Below are 18855 nucleotides of genomic sequence, written 5' to 3'. Positions count from 1 at the left end.
TGGCATCATACAGAAACAAACAGCAAACAAATAACACATACACAACACATTTGTTATGTTTAGGCTTTATTTTATAACCGCTAAAACTAACTTCAAATTAAAACATCGTCGAATTTTCTGACGAACTACAGCTTTCTCTAAGCTTAAGTCAGTTTAATATCATTTAAGTTGAAATGAACTTGATTATACATCAAAATTTAAGATTTCTTTTTCTCAGATTGTTTACTCTAATTGTCTTTAAATTCAGATAAAAAGGATGAAATGCAAATTTTATGTCCAATCATTTTTTTACTCAAAAATTGTTAGCAAATTTCACAGACAGTTACAAAGAAACACCGAATATATATATATATATATATATATATATATATATATATATATATATATATATATATATTATAATATTTATTTATTTATTCATTTTTCTTTAATAATGTTTTATTTAGCCTACAACACTGTAAAAAAAATACTTTCGTAAATAACAGGACAGCATATTACACAGAAATATTCGTAAAATTAATGGATAATGTCCTGTTAACTCAAAAAAAAAAAAAAAAAAAAAAATAGCAACGCTGTGTAAAATTCAAAATACTGGTAAAACACCTGTAAAATAAATAAATACAGAAAAAAAATCTGTCAAATTATACATATTGTGCCCTATTTTTATAGATTTGAAAAATCATTTTTACAGTGTTGTTTGAATTCGTTTGTTTAAACACTTTTAAATGATCCTGGTATGATTTCCTTATGTGCTGAGATTTCTTTTGTCTTTCAAAAGTTGGTCATATTGAAATTTCACTCTCTGTCAGCAAAATTAAACCCCTGTAGAAACTTGTAACATCTATACAGAACGAGGAGTGACATTAAAGTAATAGACGGGAAAATGCTGTATTCAACAATATATTTTCTATTTAATTCTTGTGTAAAATCATTTTCAATGCAACTTTTAAATAACTTGAATCCATTTACCAATTCAATGTTCTTGATGCGCGACCAATAAACACTTCATGAGATGATTTGAAAAAATATTTTTTTTGATAAATAGATGGATAGACCTAGATACTTACCGAAGACATATTCATTTATTCATTTACAAGTATGCTTAATAGTAGAGCTTTTTGTTTTTTACAGTGTGTAAAACACGGTTTTTAAAGGTGTGTCTTATGAATAAAGTTTCGCTTCTTCATCTGCTGCTAGTGTTTTTTTGCATTCAGAGGGAAATTCTCAAGGGCATAGTAGAATTTAGGGATGCTATAAGGACATGTCAATATCAAACCTAGAAGCCCCTCCCTTTTTTCAAAATCCAATAGCGTTTCACTTAAATCACATCTTGGGTCAGAGCCCAAGATTTCATTTGCATCAATAGAAAGCATATTTACACTGTCTGAATCGTTCCCTATCCTCTATAAAGTGCACTATGTGTACCATACAGAAAACTGTAAATGTGTGAACAAATGACGGATTTCAGCCACAGCTTCAGCATCTGTTTATAGTGTAGGAGGGGGCGGGACTTCAGATTCTAGAGAGCATTTGATTGGACAGAAGATTTGATGAGATGCTGAAGTGCGCGGTGATGTCAGAATTTTTTATTAAACTTTATGAGTTTTTGGACAAAGTTACAAAGAAGAAGAAAACAAAGCAGAACAAAAGACAAGATCATATAATAACATAATAATAACAATGATGATGATTTAAAAAAAAAAAAAAGAAAAAAAAAGGGTAAATACAGATGTTACTCATCCAGAATAATACTTCTACCGCCGCCGTTCCCGCGGCGGTAACATTTAAAAAGTGTATTTGCTGCCTTTTACCGCTAAGTGGCGCTTTAACCACAGACTTTGAACGCGTTGGAGCACATTCCCTCGCGTTTTGCATAGCACTCTGCCGAAATTGGTTGCAGTTGGTCTATAATCTAAGATAAACTAGTTAAAATAATTCATATTCACAGAAGCAAAGTTAGTACTTTGTTATTCAGAACGAACTCAAGCAGCATAGTAAATGTCAGTGTCACATTACTTCTCACAAATACAAATGTTTAAAATCTACATTTAATTCGTACAATAAACGTTACAGTTTCTACATGTCACGGACCTACTTTGTTATCTGTCCTTATTTAACAGGAACTAGCTACATTAGACAACTCCTGCACATGACATGCCCGAATTAGGAAATCGTAGAATTTTTTTATTTTTATTAATTCCTTCCTTAATTTTAGTGAAAATGTGAGCACATTGTATTATTTAATTCCCATTATTAAACAAGAAACGAATAAATAAAACCTGGCCAGGATTTAGCCAAAACAATTAAACAAAATAGCCTATACCGGACAAATTAATAAAACGCCTGTAATTTTAAACTCACAAGTTCTTTCATTATTCAACAAATACATTATATAACGAAATAGTATTTGTAATATAAAAACTAATAAAATTGTATTTATTTTTATTCGTCAGGATACAATTCATTTTTAACAACGAATTTTCGTTTTAACAAAACATTTACAACACAATAGGAAAAAGTGTCGCAGAGAGAGAAAAAGTAAGTTGTACAAAAAGCCTGTTAGCTATTTTTATTCGTCTTGTCAAAATACTATAAATTCGTTTGACATTTTTCTGTTAATACAGTAGGAAAAAGTGTCGCAGAGAAAAATAAATAAATAGGACATCTGTCATTTAAAATTATAGGTTAAGCAAAATATAAACAAAACCGAGTCCGTCCTTCAAGGACAGCGCATCATCCACGCTTTGCTCCATCCTTATTCTGCTGTCACTGATCGACCTTCCTGTTCTGTCTGAGGGCCGTACATCACCATCGGTAGCCTGCTCTGAGCATCACTGCGCACAGACCCGCAAACAAAACACATGTTACCGAGTCGACCGCTACCGGCGTTGTTCCAGCGCGCAAGAAATCTGGTCCGCAGTTACTGCGTTAATGCAGATAAGATCTACTTTGCAGCCCCTACTTCGGAGCTCAACTCTCCCAAACCCCAACCTTCAACTGGAATTACACAAATGAAAATTCAGTCACACTGCTGGAGGCTATTTTTTATTTTTTTGCTTAACATAATATAGACATGTTCTATCTAAAATAAAAATAATTATAATGTGTAACATTAAGCAGTGTGTTTTCAGCTGCAGAATACACACACATTTCTGATAAAGATCTTATTTCAAGTTTTTCCGTGCCAGTGATCCTGCTGACCACAACTGGACGAATTAACTTTGGTTTTGTGTCCGCAAAGCAAGAGAATGGTTAGTCATTAATTTCACTTCATAATAATAAAGGCGTAATCCACCTCAAAAAATTAAGTTTATGTATATGTAACCATAACAATTACTGTGTATAACATTAAATCAATGTTTAATTTGTTAACCCGCACCTGGACGCCAGTGCACTGAACTCTCTCTGTTTGCACACGTCATTGTTTACGAACAGATTATATGAAACGAGACAAGTCAGTGAGCAGTAATGGCGTCGGCGCGACGCAGTGCGTGCCGCGTGGGGGATGGGAAATGCTGAATGAATTCTCGCGGGATCCACCCTGCTTGCAGCTTGAGGCAGGGCTGCATCTCGCGGTAGTTTGATGTCGTGGGGGATGGGATCTCGTGAGAAAGTTGTTCATGGGTTCACCCATGTGGGCCCCAGATATAATGCCTATTTTGAGCCCATGCCCACTCTGTAGCCCACGTGAAACCAAGATGAATCCAAGGTGTTCAGTGCTTGATAATTACAGACCGGTGTGTTGGAGCAGGTCTATAAAATGCCGCTTGCTACCCGACTCCCGAGACAAACTTTCTCTCTCTCTTCTCCTTTACACAGCTGCTGTTGCAGCCATTAAAAAAAGTTCAGTTTTGGTTTTTAATGGCAAAGTGATTATATTTCGTTTTGTTAATTTAGAAACATGATTGGAACATTTTATGTTTGTTAATTTTAAGTTGTATTTATTATCTTTTTAAATACCATGCGGCCAGCGCCAGACAGTGAGTTGAGCATATGTTTGATCAGTTTAGCCTTCTCAAATAAACAAGATATGGGACATAAAAAACGTTATGCATTTCACAATATACATTTAAAAATGTCAGATAAATGTGTGATAAATATAAAATTGTTTGTGCTAAAGGTGGAAGCTGAAGTGCGCTTTGAAGGACATGGAGGCGCTAGCGAGTTCACTTGCGTTTTGTTTTTCTTAAGAATGGAAAATTAAAATGCGCTGTAATTTTTCCTCATAAAGGTAAGAGTATACATCATTAAAAGCCGCAAATAGTTTTATTTGTGTGCACTCACAATATTAAAAAAAAAAAAAGTGTTGCTTTTTAAAATAAAGAAAACAAACAAGCTCTTGATCTTGAGCAGGAACACTTAATAAAAATTTAACCGAAACTCAGCAAATACTTGCCTCGCTGACATAATAAATATATTTATAGAATGCTATAAAATACTACTTTACAACGAAATAATTCAAATCGAAAATTATAAAGTCTTTCATTAGCCTATGTAATCCATGAAGATGCATTTCTCTCTAAAGGCGCGTCCAGTGAGGAGATCTGGGGAGTAATTGTGGAGCAAAGTGTGGATCTGTCCTTGAAGGACGATCAAGTCGGTTTTGTTTATATTTTGCTTAACCTATCATTTTAAATGACAGATGTCCTATTTATTTATTTTTCTCTGAGACACTTTTCCTACCGTGTTAACGGAAAAATGTCAAACGAATTTAGTATTTTGACAAGATTAATAAAAGGCTATTTTTGTACAAACTTTTTTTCTCTCTTTGCGACACTTTTTCCTATTGTGTTGTAAATATTAAACGAATGACAAGACAAATAAAATAACAAATACAATTTTGTGCAGGCTACACTTTTATTCGTTAGCCTATATCTCTCTTTCAGTAGCGGAAATTTAAATGTGAGATTCTGGAAACAAAATCTAAATTTAGTGAGAACGGTCGGGTCAGGAAGAAATTATTCTAATTAAGCGGACAGCGGGTGAACAAAGAGTGAATAGCGGGAGTGGGTGGGTGAAGGACAAAAAAACCCCAGCGTGTCAACCGTCCCTTTGCGCCATCTGGTGGTGATTTCACGAACGACTTTCACATCTGAGTAATTTGTATTTGCCGCTGCGGCATTACCGCGGCGGTAATAGGCATTCTGGTTGACTACCTACTGTAAGTGTGGCTTAGGAAAAATATGAAAATGCACTGTTTTAACTGAGTTTAACTGATAAAGGAAAACAAAAAGCTAGAACTAACATTCAGTCTATGTCCGACAATGAAACATGATCCCCGACATATTGCTTGAAAGGGCCCCAAGCTTTATTAAACTGGCTAGATGAGCCTCTTATAGAATATTAGATTTTCTCCAACTTAAAAAAAAAAGAGGACATCACAGATCCATTGTTTTTGAGCTGGAGACCTCTGATCCTGTTTTCCTGTAGCTCAAATAGTAGAGCATGGCGCTAGCAACGCCAAGATCATGGGTTCGATTCCCAGGGAAAGCAAGAGCTGATAAAATGTAAAAACTGTAACTTGAATGCAATGTAAGTCGCTTTGGATAAAAGCGTCTGCTAAATGCATAAATGTAAATGTAAATGATCCTTCCACTTCAGCAATATTAGTCGCTTGGCTGACAGCATGATAAAAGCTATACAATCAGATTGTATCTTTGTAAGATTATATGATACGGGAGTAATTCCAAAAATGGCTATCAATGGAAATCGATTTACCTAAAAAAGCAGACACAGTTTCAAAAACAGTGGACCAGAAGCTCCTAAGCTTTATACAGGACCAAAACATATGTGCATGAGAGGTTGGGGTAAACTTACAAAGATCACAAGCAGGATCTATATGTTGAAAGTGGACAAAGTGGACACTGCACAAAGTTAAAACTATCCAAGCAATGTACAATTTTGCACTGCAGAAGGCCATCTCTTGCACAGACCGAGGACTTGTGTATTCTATATAAGACTGATTCCCAGTCCTCATCAGGGATAACCATTTCTAAGGCGTCTTCCCACAAAGCTTTTATTTGGGAGAGGGATGTATAGAGTGGGGTCAAAATTTTACAGTAAATTGTCGATATAATGCCTTTTCATCTTGGCGGGTCCTTCAATAAATGATGTTTTATTAACAAAGTTCGGGAGGAGCACGTCAGATACTTAGCCTAATTAGACACAAGTGGTACGCCATCAGGCTAATCAAAACAAGGGTATAAATACAGCCGACCTACCTCCTTTCATTGACGGCTAATCAGCATCTGGTTCACTCGTCTGTTGTGTTCACAATGTCTCACAGTGGATATTCCTCGTCAGGAGATGACTCCATCTCTCCCCCGGCCGCATCGCCACAGCCAACTGGCTCCAGGACCACTACTTCCCTGCCAAGCAATGCAATCGAGCCCCAGGCTCCTTCTCGCGGGCGGCCTTCAACTCGTTCAGCCACTCGCCTTCCAAAACGCCCAGGCACACACTCGCCTTCTCCGGCGAGAACCCCAGCCGATTCCCCGGCGTCTTCCTATCGGTCTACTAGGCCAGCATTTCCACCTATAGAAAAATGGACAGTGGCAAGTCTGAGGCAGGCACTGACCAACTCCGACATCCAGGCCCCACGCAAGTTCACCAAAGCGGAATTATATGATTTATACAAGAACCTCAAACCAAGTAATCTCTCTCCTAAAACCACCCCAACCCAAAAGGCTGTTAAACATCGCAGTAAACTTATGGTCACGCCTCGCCGGACTCCTCCACCTTCTTCCAGCTCCAAGATTAGCTCCCGAAGAACATCAAACAACGGCACTAGGCCATCAGCAAGCCAAGGCCGTGCCCCGGATTCTGTTGATGCAAGGCCCGGCGAGGTTCCGGCGGCGGCTCAGCTTTCCGTCGCGGCTCTCTCCTCAGCGATACCGAGGCCCACCACTCAAGCGGGCGTCTGGCCGCCTCCGCCACCAGTCTCGGCCCCGATGCCCACCTCTCTCAGCGCAGAGCCCTCAGTCCAAGCAAGCGCTTGGCCGCACGGGCAGCCGCATCCTGCACTGCAGCCCGCCCCCTTCGGCCCGGGGTTTACAGCCCAAGCAAGCGCCGGGCCGCTATGGCCTCCCCACTCAGTCCCACAGCCCACTCCCTCTAGCTCTGGGTTTACAGCCCAGTCAAACGCTTGGCCGCACGAGCTGCCAAACACAGCTCCGCCTCCAGCCCCCTTCAATACTCTCCTCCAAGCAAAACCATCTTACTCACTCTTCACCGCTACACCCATGCCTGTCCCTGCAAACGCCATCGCTACGGAACCCCCGCAAGTAGCTCACAATATTCGAGCGCAGATTTTAGCAGGTGCAGACGTCGATCTCGCCTTACTCCTTTCCCTCCTGCCTACTTCCGATTCCAATCGACAGATAGATTACGTGACTTTTCAGTCACGTTAAAAAACCCCAATCCCCTCTCATCACGTATACTCTCATTTCCCGAATTTTCCATCGCTTTCAGTCGATTCACGGAGATCATATGCTCAGTCTTCCCTCACAGGCGACGCGAGCTCAACGACTACCTGGCCATCATCGCGTTGTCCTACGGAGGAGGGCATTTTTTTCACTTATCACAAACTGTTTTCTGCAAAATGCGCCGTCCGAGTCGCGCAGTGGAACCAATGCCCCTACTGGGGTGCTCTCGACCTAGATCTCCACAACAGGGTGTTCCTAGGATGCAGGAACATTTCGTGCGCCGTGTGCAGGTCGGTCGCCCACTCCACCTCGAATTGCCCACGGATCAATCCGTCAGCTACTCCATGCCCGGAACCCACCTCCGTGAAATCCACCAGCTACGTCCCAAGACCAGCAACGGCTTTATACCCAGACCAGGAACCAACAGCTTCTTATGCTGCGGACAACAGACAGCCATGCTTCGCTTTCAATAATAGGAAATGCATCAGACACCGATGTCGTTTCCTCCACATGTGTAGTTTCTGCGGCGGAGCTCACGCTCGTGTTGTATGCCCGGTATCTAAAGCTGTGAATAAAAAATCAAAAAATTATTCATCGACTCCCGTGAACATTTCTCGTCTAGCCATCGAACTCACCAGCCATCCAGATAGAGTTCTGTAAATATCTCCTGTCTGGCCTCAGTCACGGTTTCAATCCCGGCGTCGTATGCGCGCTTTCCCAAAATTTTATTTGCAACAATCTCCAATCCGCCCATGCCGAGCCTGACATCGTAGACAACCTTATCGGGAAAGAAGTCAAATCAGGCTTCATGATCGGTCCTTTCGTTAAACCCCCCTTCGAAATTTTTCGCATCAGCCCCATTGGCGTAGCGACAAGGAAATTTTCGGGTAAAAAACGATTAATCATCGACCTGTCATCTCCCCATAATTCCTCCATTCCAAGCATTAATAGCCTGATTCCCCTCAAAGAATTTTCGCTCAGGTACCATGACATAGACCAGGCAGTCGAATTGATTAAAATCGCTGGCCGAGGAGCCTGGCTCGCCAAATTAGACATCACTTCTGCATTCAAAGTGATGCCTATCCATCCGGATTCATGGCATTTATTCGGGATACGATGGTCGGAAAAATTCTATTTCGCCGTCCGCCTGACTTTCGGTTGCAAAAGTAGCCCAAAAATCTTCGACATGCTTTCAGAAGCCGTCTGCTGGATCCTGTCAAACAATTACGCCATTCCCCATCTCATCCATCTCCTAGACGATTTTTTTAATCATTTCGCCTCCAGACGCTATCCCAGCCGCCCACATCCTCACAGCCCAAAAGGTTTTTTCCGAGCTTGGGATTCCCATCGCCCAGGAAAAAACCTTGGGTCCAGCTACATCCATCGAATTTCTCGGCATTAACCTGGACTCAGTTAAATTCCAGGTCTCTCTGCCCAAGGAGAAAATCGACAGGATAATCCTCGTCTCCTCTACCCTCATCGACAGCTCTTGCTGTTCTGAACGCGAACTCCTGTCGCTGCTCGGGCATTTAAATTTCGCTATGCGCATCATTCCCCAAGGCCGTCCCTTCATCTCACATCTCCTCTTACTCGCTTCTTCAGTGCATGTGCTCGAGGACCTCATTTCCTTATCCCAAGAATGCCGCAACGAACTTAGGTTATGGATAATGTTCCTCAAACAATGGAACGGCCTTTCCCTCTTCTATAACAACCTCGTTTCGTCTCCCTTCGACATAAAACTTTTTACAGATGCGGCTCCCTCAATCGGTTTCGGAGGATTTTACCAAGGTCGCTGGTTCGCGTCTCCATGGCCTTCCCAGCTGCAAAGTTCGCTACCGTCCTCAGCTCTTTTCGAGCTTTACCCCCTCGTGATAGCAGCTTTCTTATGGGGAAACGAATGGGCCTCAAAATGCATCTTGGTGCACTGTGACAACGAAGCATTTGTTCAGTGCATCAATAAAGGCCGTTCCCATTCTCCCGCCCTCACGCCTTTCCTAAGACGATTAATATGGATCTCGGCATGCGACCAGTTTATAATAATCGCCAAACATGTCGCAGGTTCAGAAAATAAAATTGCTGACTCTCTCTCTCGCTTTCTGTTTCAGAAATTCAGGATGCTGGCTCCAGAGGTGGACCAATTCCCAACCCCAGTACCTCCATATTCAGAATTGATATTCCCGTAAATCACCCATTAAAACCTCTCCTCGAAGATTCACTCGACACCATCCTCCAGGCTGTCTCTCCCAGAACACTCCAATCATACGTGACAGCATGGAGATGCTTTAAGTCATTCCATCTCTCTTACAACATGCCATTCCCAGACCTTTCTCTACTCTCAATAACCTCATTTATCTCTTATCTCAACAGCATCAAAGGCCTCCAAGCCAGTACCATCAAAAATTACATAAGCGGCATCCAATTTTTTCATAAACTCATGTACGGTGCTCCCTCACCCGGAATTAGCAATTCTCAAACCTCCATGTTGATCAGAGGAATCAAACGATCCCGGCCGACTCGTCCCGATTCGAGACTACCCATTACCTTAGACATCCTCACCAAATGTATCCACTCCCTCCGCACAAATTACCAGCCCCTTAATACCGCCCGGACACTCGACGCCGTGTTCATTTTAGCCTTCTTCGGGTTTTTGAGATGCTCAGAGATAACCATCTCCTCTAAGTTTGATCTGGCCATCAACCCCACCATCTCAGACCTATCAATCCTTGATAGCGAAACCATTTCTTTTCTGATCAAACAAAGTAAAACAGACCAAGTTAAGAAAGGTCATTTCGTTTTACATCTTTAATCTCTCTTCTCCTATCCAACCTTACCAAGCCGTCCTCGAGTACCTCCGCTCCAGGATTTCCCAAGCCAAATCCCCTCTCGAACCTCTATTCCTAGACGAGGCCAGAAAACCCGCCAGTCGCTTCTGGTTCCAAAAACATCTTAAATCTGTCCTGTTATCAGCAGGCATTTCAGCAAAAAATTTCTCTAGCCATTCCTTTCGCATCGGGGCAGCAACATCAGCAGCCCAAAAAGGCCTCACCAAACAACAGATCCAAACCCTAGGAAGATGGTCTTCAGAAGCTTTCCAAAGCTATATCAGAACGAACCAGTTCCACATTAAATCAGCCCACCAGATTTTAATTGGGTAAAGGTTGTAAAAAAAAAAAAAAGGGTACGAGCCTCTCGGACATTTTTAAAAAACTTACCTTTTCAAGTCCACGCTTGGTGAGGCTCACCTTTCTGACACCGTGACTCTCCACAGCTTGTCAAACACTGGCAGAGCCTCCCAGCTAGACAACTTACCTTTTCCACCCTGCGGCCGGAGAGTCTCACCCAACCAGGCTGCGAGCTTCCATCTCGAGTCAAGATGACGGCGAGTGCCTCCCGGCCACCTAACTTTACCTTTCTGTCTTTACCTGTCCGACACAGTGAGCCCTGATCTCCCGCCGGACGCCGGTGAGCGCATTCACGGCCAGACAATCTTACCTTTTCAAGTCCCACGCTGGCGACGCTTACCCGTCCAACACAGTGGGTATTGTGCTCCCGTCGGGCGTCAGCAAGAGCCTCCCAGCTAGACAAACTCACCTTTCCATCCCGTGGCCGGCGAGACTTACCCATCCAAACCGTGAGTTTTCATCTCTGGTCGGATGCCGGCGAGAGCCTCCCGACCACACAACTTGACCTTTTCCGTCTTTACCTGTTCGACACAGTGAGTCTTGATCTCCTGCCGGCCGCCGGTGAGCGCATTCTCGGCCAGACAAACTTACCTTTTCAAATTCCTCGCTGGGCAAGGCTTACCCGTCTGACACAGTGAGTATTGAGCTCCTGGCGGACATCGGTGAGAGCCTCCCAGCCAGACAAACGTAACTTTTTTTCCATCCTGCGGCCGGTGAGACTTACCCATCCATGCTGCGAGTGTCCGTCTCCAGACGGATGTCGGCGAAGCCTCCCGACCACACAACTTTACCTTTCTGTCTTATTTGTCCGACTCGGTGAGCCCCGATCTTCTAACGGAAGCCGGCGAGAGCACTCCCGGCCAGACAACCTTACCTTTTCAAGTCCTACGCTCGGCAAGGCTTACCCGTCCAACGGAGTCTTGATCTCCCGTCGGACGTCGGCAAGAGCCTCCCAGCCAGACAATCTTACCTTTTCCGTCCGCTCGCGCCACAATATCAAACCCCGTCGAACGCCACATACTCGGTCGGTCAAGTAATCTTAGTTTTCAGTCCGCCACCGGCGAGGCTTAACCCTCTGGGGTCTGAGGTCATTTTGGGGCCCTTGAGATGTTTTGACATGCCCTGATATTTGTGCTTATTTCAGCTACTTAAAACATACTATTGACCAACATGTAATTTTTTTTGTATTCAGCACAAAATGTGCTACAATAATATGTGACCAAGATGGATGTACATGTTTGCATTTTTTAGAAAAAAAATATTATGCGTGGTTAGTAAGTTTTGGGGAAAAAAATTTAGCTGAAATAAGGCTTTAAAACCCATACTAAATAGTCCTGACCAAGACTTTTGAGTAATCAGTCTTGTAGCCTAGAATATTTACTTCAAAATTATGTGAAAATCATTCTGCTTACTCATTCACAGAAAACAATATATTGATTTAAAATTTTCAAGACATGTTTTGTGATCGAGGGTCTATATGCGAGGGAGTGGCAATGGCCATGAATATTAAGTGATTTTCACCTGAGAGACAAAGGGCCCTCCCCTATGGGCCCCTAATGGCCCATCAGTGTGACTGTGACTTTGAGGCAGGTCAGAGAGAATGTGAGGAGATTGAAAAAAAGTTTTTTTTTTAATTATTTGTATTTTATTTACAACACAGTATAATCAAAACATACATAATGAAGGTCAAAGACACATTATTGTGCACACTGATCTAACCACAGAGATGTGAACAGATTTTGAGTCATTCCTGCAACAGATTCTGTTCAACAAGTGAAACAAGGAAATCATACCTGATATTTACGTGTGTTATTTAAGTGTTTCTACTTCTTTCCATGGATTCAAGAAGAAAAAAACATAATCAGTAGAGAAGGAGCTTGTTTTGACATAGAATATCAGTGTAGTTGAACATCTGATGTTGGTGCAGCGCTCTCAGAGGAAAACAGTTTGAAGAGACATCAGGATACATCTGGTGCTGGTATCTGATTCAATAAAATACAAACAAAAAAACATTTGTGAGCATGTTAATATCAGGAACATCTGTATAAATATCATATATATCACTATCATAAAAAAGAGAAAGAAATCTTATATCTGAGAAACTAATTATTATTGTTTAGCACGTTATTAAAATCTATTTCTGAACAGAGTAGGCTATTAATAATAAACATGTACTAAACATACTTAGACTCGTAGCATTCATCATGTTACAGTGTACACTCATATTACTTTTATTGTTTTATATAGAGCATGAAAACATAGCGCTGTAAGAAATTTAAATACAATGAATTGCCTATCATATTCAAAATGTTTTACACGATTTCAAACATTGTAGTCAGGAATTATAGTTTGGGAAAAACCCAACTATGATTTTGTAGTCATACAGTCTAGTATGTATGATTTTATAGTAGCCTATGATATGATTCTGTAGCCACAGACTCAAGCATGCTTTGTACAATAAAAGGATGTACTTTGTACTATAAAAAAAAAAGATATTTTATATCTGAGAAACTAGTTATTATTGTTTAGCACGCTATTAAAATCTATTTGTGAACAGAGTATTAATAATAAACATGGTCTAAACATTCTTAGACACGTAGCATTCATCATGTTGTCGTTTGGGGGAAAACCCAGCTAACTGTTAGTAAATCTGTTCAGGTTTATGTCACAATAAAACGCTAACTAATGTAAAAAAGAAACATTACTTACTCATCTCCTCTGCTGGGTGAAATCGTGTTCTTCTTTCGAGGGAAATTCTGCCTTTACTCAGCGTGTCTTCCAGAAACGAACAGTAGCCGCGATGAAGGACCTCCTCTTTGTTTGTGTTGTTGGGCGTTTGCACGCGCGCACTTACCACGTGGCTATTTACATATGAACAGCGCGAGCCGCGTGGGGGCGGGGTCACATTAGCGATAATGAGTCAGACGGGAAAGATTGAACATCGTGTTGGTTTCATACGGATTACTTGATCACAGAATGTTTGTTGTCGTCTTGCTTCATTTCAAAGTAGACACTCCAAGCTTTCTATAGATATAACTCCCATGTCTCTGTGTTGAGTATTTGCTGAGTTACAGTTCATTTTAGTGACGCGTTTCTAAAAACAGTTCGCGGAGACGGAGAAGACAGAGAGCACACCCTGTTTGTTTTCTTTATTCTTCAGAAGCACAAAGTTTAGTTGTTATTATGAGTGTATACAAATAAAAGTAGACCCCTTACAGATTCGAATGGTGTATTGCTTTTATCTGTACGATCAAAAATGGCAGAGTAATTCAAGCTCATTTCGGCCTTATCAGGAAAATCTGCCTCAAAACGCGTATACGCGTTTGTCGACCTCAGAGGGTTAACCATCCGACTTAAGAGTATTGATCTCGTCCCGACCAACCTTTACCTTTCCATCTTTACCTGTTCGACATTGTGAGTCTTGATCTCCCGTCGAACGCCGGCGAGCGCATTCCCGGCCAGATAACCTTACCTTTTCAAGTCCCACGCTGGCGACGCTTACTCGTCCGACATCGTGGGTATTGTCGGCAAAAGCCTCCCAGCCAGACGACTTACCGTTTCATCCTACGGTCGGTGAGACTGACCCGTTTGACTCAGTGAGTATCGGCCTCCCGTAGAGCATCGGTGTCGGTCTTGGCCACCCACCTATTTTTCTGTTCGACGGGCGACAAGGCCTAGCCTTCAGTCGCCATAGGTCCCGTCCGCCTGCCGAACACCGTCCACCTGTCTCTCCTATCCTCACACCTTTTCCCCCCGCCTGGCGAGGCCTACCCGTCCGATCTCTCCTGAGTTTCAATCTCCATCGGATGCTGCGAGAGCCCTCCCAGTCTCCGGGTTTTCTCTTCTCCCTACCCGTCGGTGAGGCTATCCGTCTGACATCGTAGTCTTGATCTCATGTCAGACGTCGACGCTGGTCTCCCGGTGGGCTCCTGTACTTGCCGCCCGCAAGTGAGGCTCATCCATTCGATGCCGTGTGTCTTGATCTCCCGTCGGATGTCGCGAGAGCCTCCTTGTCGGACGTCCAAAACTCTTTTTATCTGCCAAGCCAAGAGGACCCACTCGTCCGGTGATGGAGGTGCTCCAGTCGGAGGCTTCATGGGTTCTCTTGGCAAGTCTCCGTCCTCTGTCCTCTGATCAGCAGGGGCTGACGGCCAGTAGGGCTCGTATGCCGACTCCGTGATCTATCCCACTGCAGGCAACTCGGGTCCTCCTGGCCAGGGCCTTAACGATGCTGCTCCTCTAACGGCGGACAGGGCTCACCCGTCCCAGCATGATGAGCACACCGTTGAGCTTCGGTTCGAGCCCTCCCTGACCGGTCGCCCCAAAACTCACACCAGCGGCCGGTGGGGCCTACCCATGCATGCCAAACCGCTCCCTCAGAGCTCGTAGGCTCCCCCGGCCTGCCACCCAGGCTACTCCTCGAACCAGCTACCGCCAGATCTCTATTGCGTATTTGGGGGGGATCTTAGTCTGGCGGCTGTCCAACACTCATTTCTTTTGGGGGATACTCTGGGTTCGGGCAATTCCCAAGCTCGGAGCCCTTCCCCAGGACAGCACGCCAACAACGTATTACCATACTCGCCAAATACGCATTACGTTACTCGTGCTAATATATGTAAGTGTGAACTCGTGAAATGATCATATGGAGAACATGGAGGCAGATCAGGAAACTGAGGAAACGATGTCATCAAAATTCTTGATCCATATTGGCGGAAGTGAGAGACTGTAATTTTTGAATGCTTAAATGCCAGTTTTGGAAACATTCAACCAAGTAAACAATCACTTTCAGGTCTTTCATCAAATTCTCCATAATCCATTTAAAAATGGAAGGAGCTGAATTGATGCCAGAAGCTAGATGATTATACACATACAGTGCATTCAGAAAGTATCCAAACCCCCTTCACTTTTCTCAGTTGTATTATGTTGCAGCCTAAAACTACAATCATTTAATTCATTTTCTACACCCCATGATGACGAAGTGAAAACAGAATTTTAGAAATGTCTGTAAATTTGTTAAAATGAAAAAACTGTAGTACCCCATTTACATTAAGTATTTAGACCCTTTACTCAATACTTTGTTCAGAATCAGAATCAGAAAGAGCTTCATTGCCAAGTGTGTTTACACACAAAAGGAATTTGTCTTGGTGTTAGGAGCTTCCAGTACAGAAGTACAAACATAGTGCAGACAACATAAAATTAAGGTAATAAAAACACTAATAATGAAGAGAATAGACAATAAATTATAAATAACAACAGTAATAAAAATATACAGAAAAGAAAAATGTCCATAGATAGAACTGTGAATGTGCATATGTCCTATGTACGGATGAAGGTTTGATGAGTTATTTACAGATGTAGAGTACTGGGGTGTGTTATGTGTTGTTCAGGTGGCATATGGCCTGGGGGAAAAAAACTGTTCTTGTGTCTGGCTGTTCTGGTGCTCAGTGATCTGTAGTGCCGGTCAGAGGGCAACAGTTCAAAGAGAGAGTGAGCTGGGTGTGAGGGGTCCAGAGTGACTTTCTTAGCCCTTTTCCTCACTCTGGAGATATAAAGATCTTAGAGGTTGGGTAGAGGGGCACCGATAATCCTCTCAGCGGTCCTGACTGTCAGTTGTAGTCTTCTGATGTCTGTTTTGGTAGCTGAGCCAAACCAAACAGTTATAGATGAACATAGGACAGACTCCCACTTCAGGTCCTGGGAAATGGTGGTGCTCAGGAACCTGAATGACTCCACTGCTGTCCATGATGGTGAGTGGGGGGAGTGCAGGGGGGTTCCTCCTGAAGTCTACTATCATCTCCACTGTTTTGAGCGTGTTGAGCTCCAAGTTGTTGTGACTGCACCAGTCAGCCAGCTGCTCAACCTCCTGTATGTAAGCAGACTCGTCACCGTCCTTGATGAGGCCAATGACTGTAGTGTCATCCGCAAACTTTAGGAGCTTGACAGAGGGGTCTTTAGATGTGCAGTCATTTGTGTAGAGGAAGAAGTGCAGTGGGGAGAGAACACATTCCTGAGGGGCACCAGTGCTGATGGTGAGAGTCCTGGATGTGAGTTTGCCCAGCATCACTAGCTGCTGCCTGTCTGTCAGGAGGCTGGTGATCCACTGACAGATGGAGGTGGGCACAGAGAGCTGTGTGAGTTTGTCTGACAGAAGGTCAGGCCTGTTGAAGGCCGAGCTGAAGTCCACAAATAAGATCCTTTCGTAATTCCCAGGTTTGTCAAGGTGTTGCAGGATGTAATGCATTGGCATTTTCATGTAATCATTTTGAGCAGACTGAGTAGAAGTAAGGATAGGTGAAGGGATTTAAGAAGAAACAAATGTATAGAAGGGAAAGAAGTTTCCTGCAACTCCACTCTGTGAGGTGTCTCAAAGATGCCCGTGTATGTTTGTATTGTCTGTTTCTTAGGAGATTAAAGTATCTGAGGTTCTTTCATCCTTATACATCCATACATCCATACATACATACACACACACACACACACACACACACACACACACACACACACACACATATATATATATATATATATATACATATATTTATATTATTGCTGTCAAAGTTAATAACGTGTTAACGCAAATGAATTTTAACGGCACTAATTTTATTAACGCAGCGCGCATTTTCTGTTTAGCCCATGGCCTAGCCCATAACAAACTTAGCAACTTTGCAGACCCCTTTAGCAACCCCCCCCCCAGTATGTGGGAACAGAGAGGCAAACAAATCTAATAATAAATGTACATTTTGCATGTTCAGAAAAAGTGAGCTGCCCTGTCATGCAAAAATGTAAACAGGTTTGTGGAAGTAAATTGCTCAGTGCAAAGAAAGAGAAGTAATGGGAACCTGGTATTTCTTTTTTCATGTGTCTAATAGACATGAACAAGTTCTTTGAAAGTTCTATGACCTTTGAAACATGTCGACTATGGTTTCAATAATAATAAACATATATTGCATAAAGCATCCATATTTGCCCATGGCCATGTTTGTTAGAGTATTAAAAACTTGAAAAGTATTAATTTAAGGTACATTTACAACAAATAAAAATGTGCGATTAAGTTGTGATTAATCACGAGTTAACTCATGACATTCATGCGATTAATCGTGATTAAATATTTTAATCGATTGACAGCCCTGATATATATATATATACTGTATATAAATATTTAAATACATTGTACATACTGTATATATAATGTGTGTGTTTGTGTGTGTATTTATTGGGTGTACTGCTGAGGTCTAATTGGGTTTTTGAACTATTGTAATATGGTAAAATATATAATCTCTCTAACTTTGTCTGGAATCAGCTGTTACAAACTAAAGTTTTTTTGTTGATCATGTGCTGTTTAAGTATTTGATAGGCTTTTGAATATATGTTATGTTAATTTATTAACTAGGCTTTTGCTATGGACAATTTATTGTTTACATTTTACTGTCATTGTCACAGAAATCAAATTTTAATGTAATATTTGCATGTAGATAAAGAAAATTATTTAAAAAAAATTGTTTAATTAGCTCTGTAACCAATTTGATACTGTTAAGTGCTTTGACACAATCTGTATTGTTAAAATCGCTATATAAATAAAGGTGACTTGACTTGACTTGTAACGAAGCCAATGAGACGAGAGGCGAGCGGATCCAAGTGCAATGCTTTTATTAATAAACGTGGTCGAAATACAGGCAAGGGTCAAACAGTGGCAAACAGGTATATAATAGGCAAGGCAAAGAGTCATCCAAAACGGGCCTGGGTCGGTAGGCAGCGAACAGTATCCAAAGGGGCTAGACAAGAGAGGTAAATCCAAAACGACAGCAATAGTCCAGGCAGGGAAAAACACAATCCGAAACAGGCAAGGCAAGACTAGGATAACTAACAAAGGCTCTGTAGAGTAGCTAAAGCTAGGGTAGCGATAAGCACATACAATACTCGGCAGGGAGGAAGAGGAAGTCCAAGGTTTATGTAAGGCATGTAATCTGTGTGTACATAGGATCAGGTGTGCGTGTGATTAGTGCAAGCAGCTGTGTGTGTCGTCAGTGCAATGGATGATGGGAAATGCAGTCCAGTGTGATGTATGGTGTGAGAGCCAATGTAGTGAGCGAGTGACCTCTGGTGGTGAGTGAACGGAAGTTTGTAGACCGGATTCATGACAAGCATCCTATCTTAAAACAAAGTTTTAGCTGTCCAGTGCTGTTAACATGGTAGCCGAACAGGGCTACCTCACAAGGGGCCCAGAGTGGGTTTTGTGTGGGCCCACAGTG

General features: G+C 42.2%; 1 pseudogene; it reads left to right on the top strand.

Moving 5' to 3' along the window:
• The first annotated feature begins 8232 nt into the window (after nucleotides 1-8232).
• LOC131538460 (uncharacterized) lies at nucleotides 8233-10005 on the top strand (annotated as a pseudogene).
• The last annotated feature ends 8850 nt before the right edge of the window (nucleotides 10006-18855 follow it).

Source organism: Onychostoma macrolepis, chromosome 04, assembly GCF_012432095.1.
Source record: "Onychostoma macrolepis isolate SWU-2019 chromosome 04, ASM1243209v1, whole genome shotgun sequence".
Classification (NCBI taxonomy): Eukaryota; Metazoa; Chordata; class Actinopteri; order Cypriniformes; family Cyprinidae; genus Onychostoma; species Onychostoma macrolepis.
Note: the sequence above shows the minus strand (reverse complement) of the source record. Positions and strands in the feature narration are given on the sequence as shown.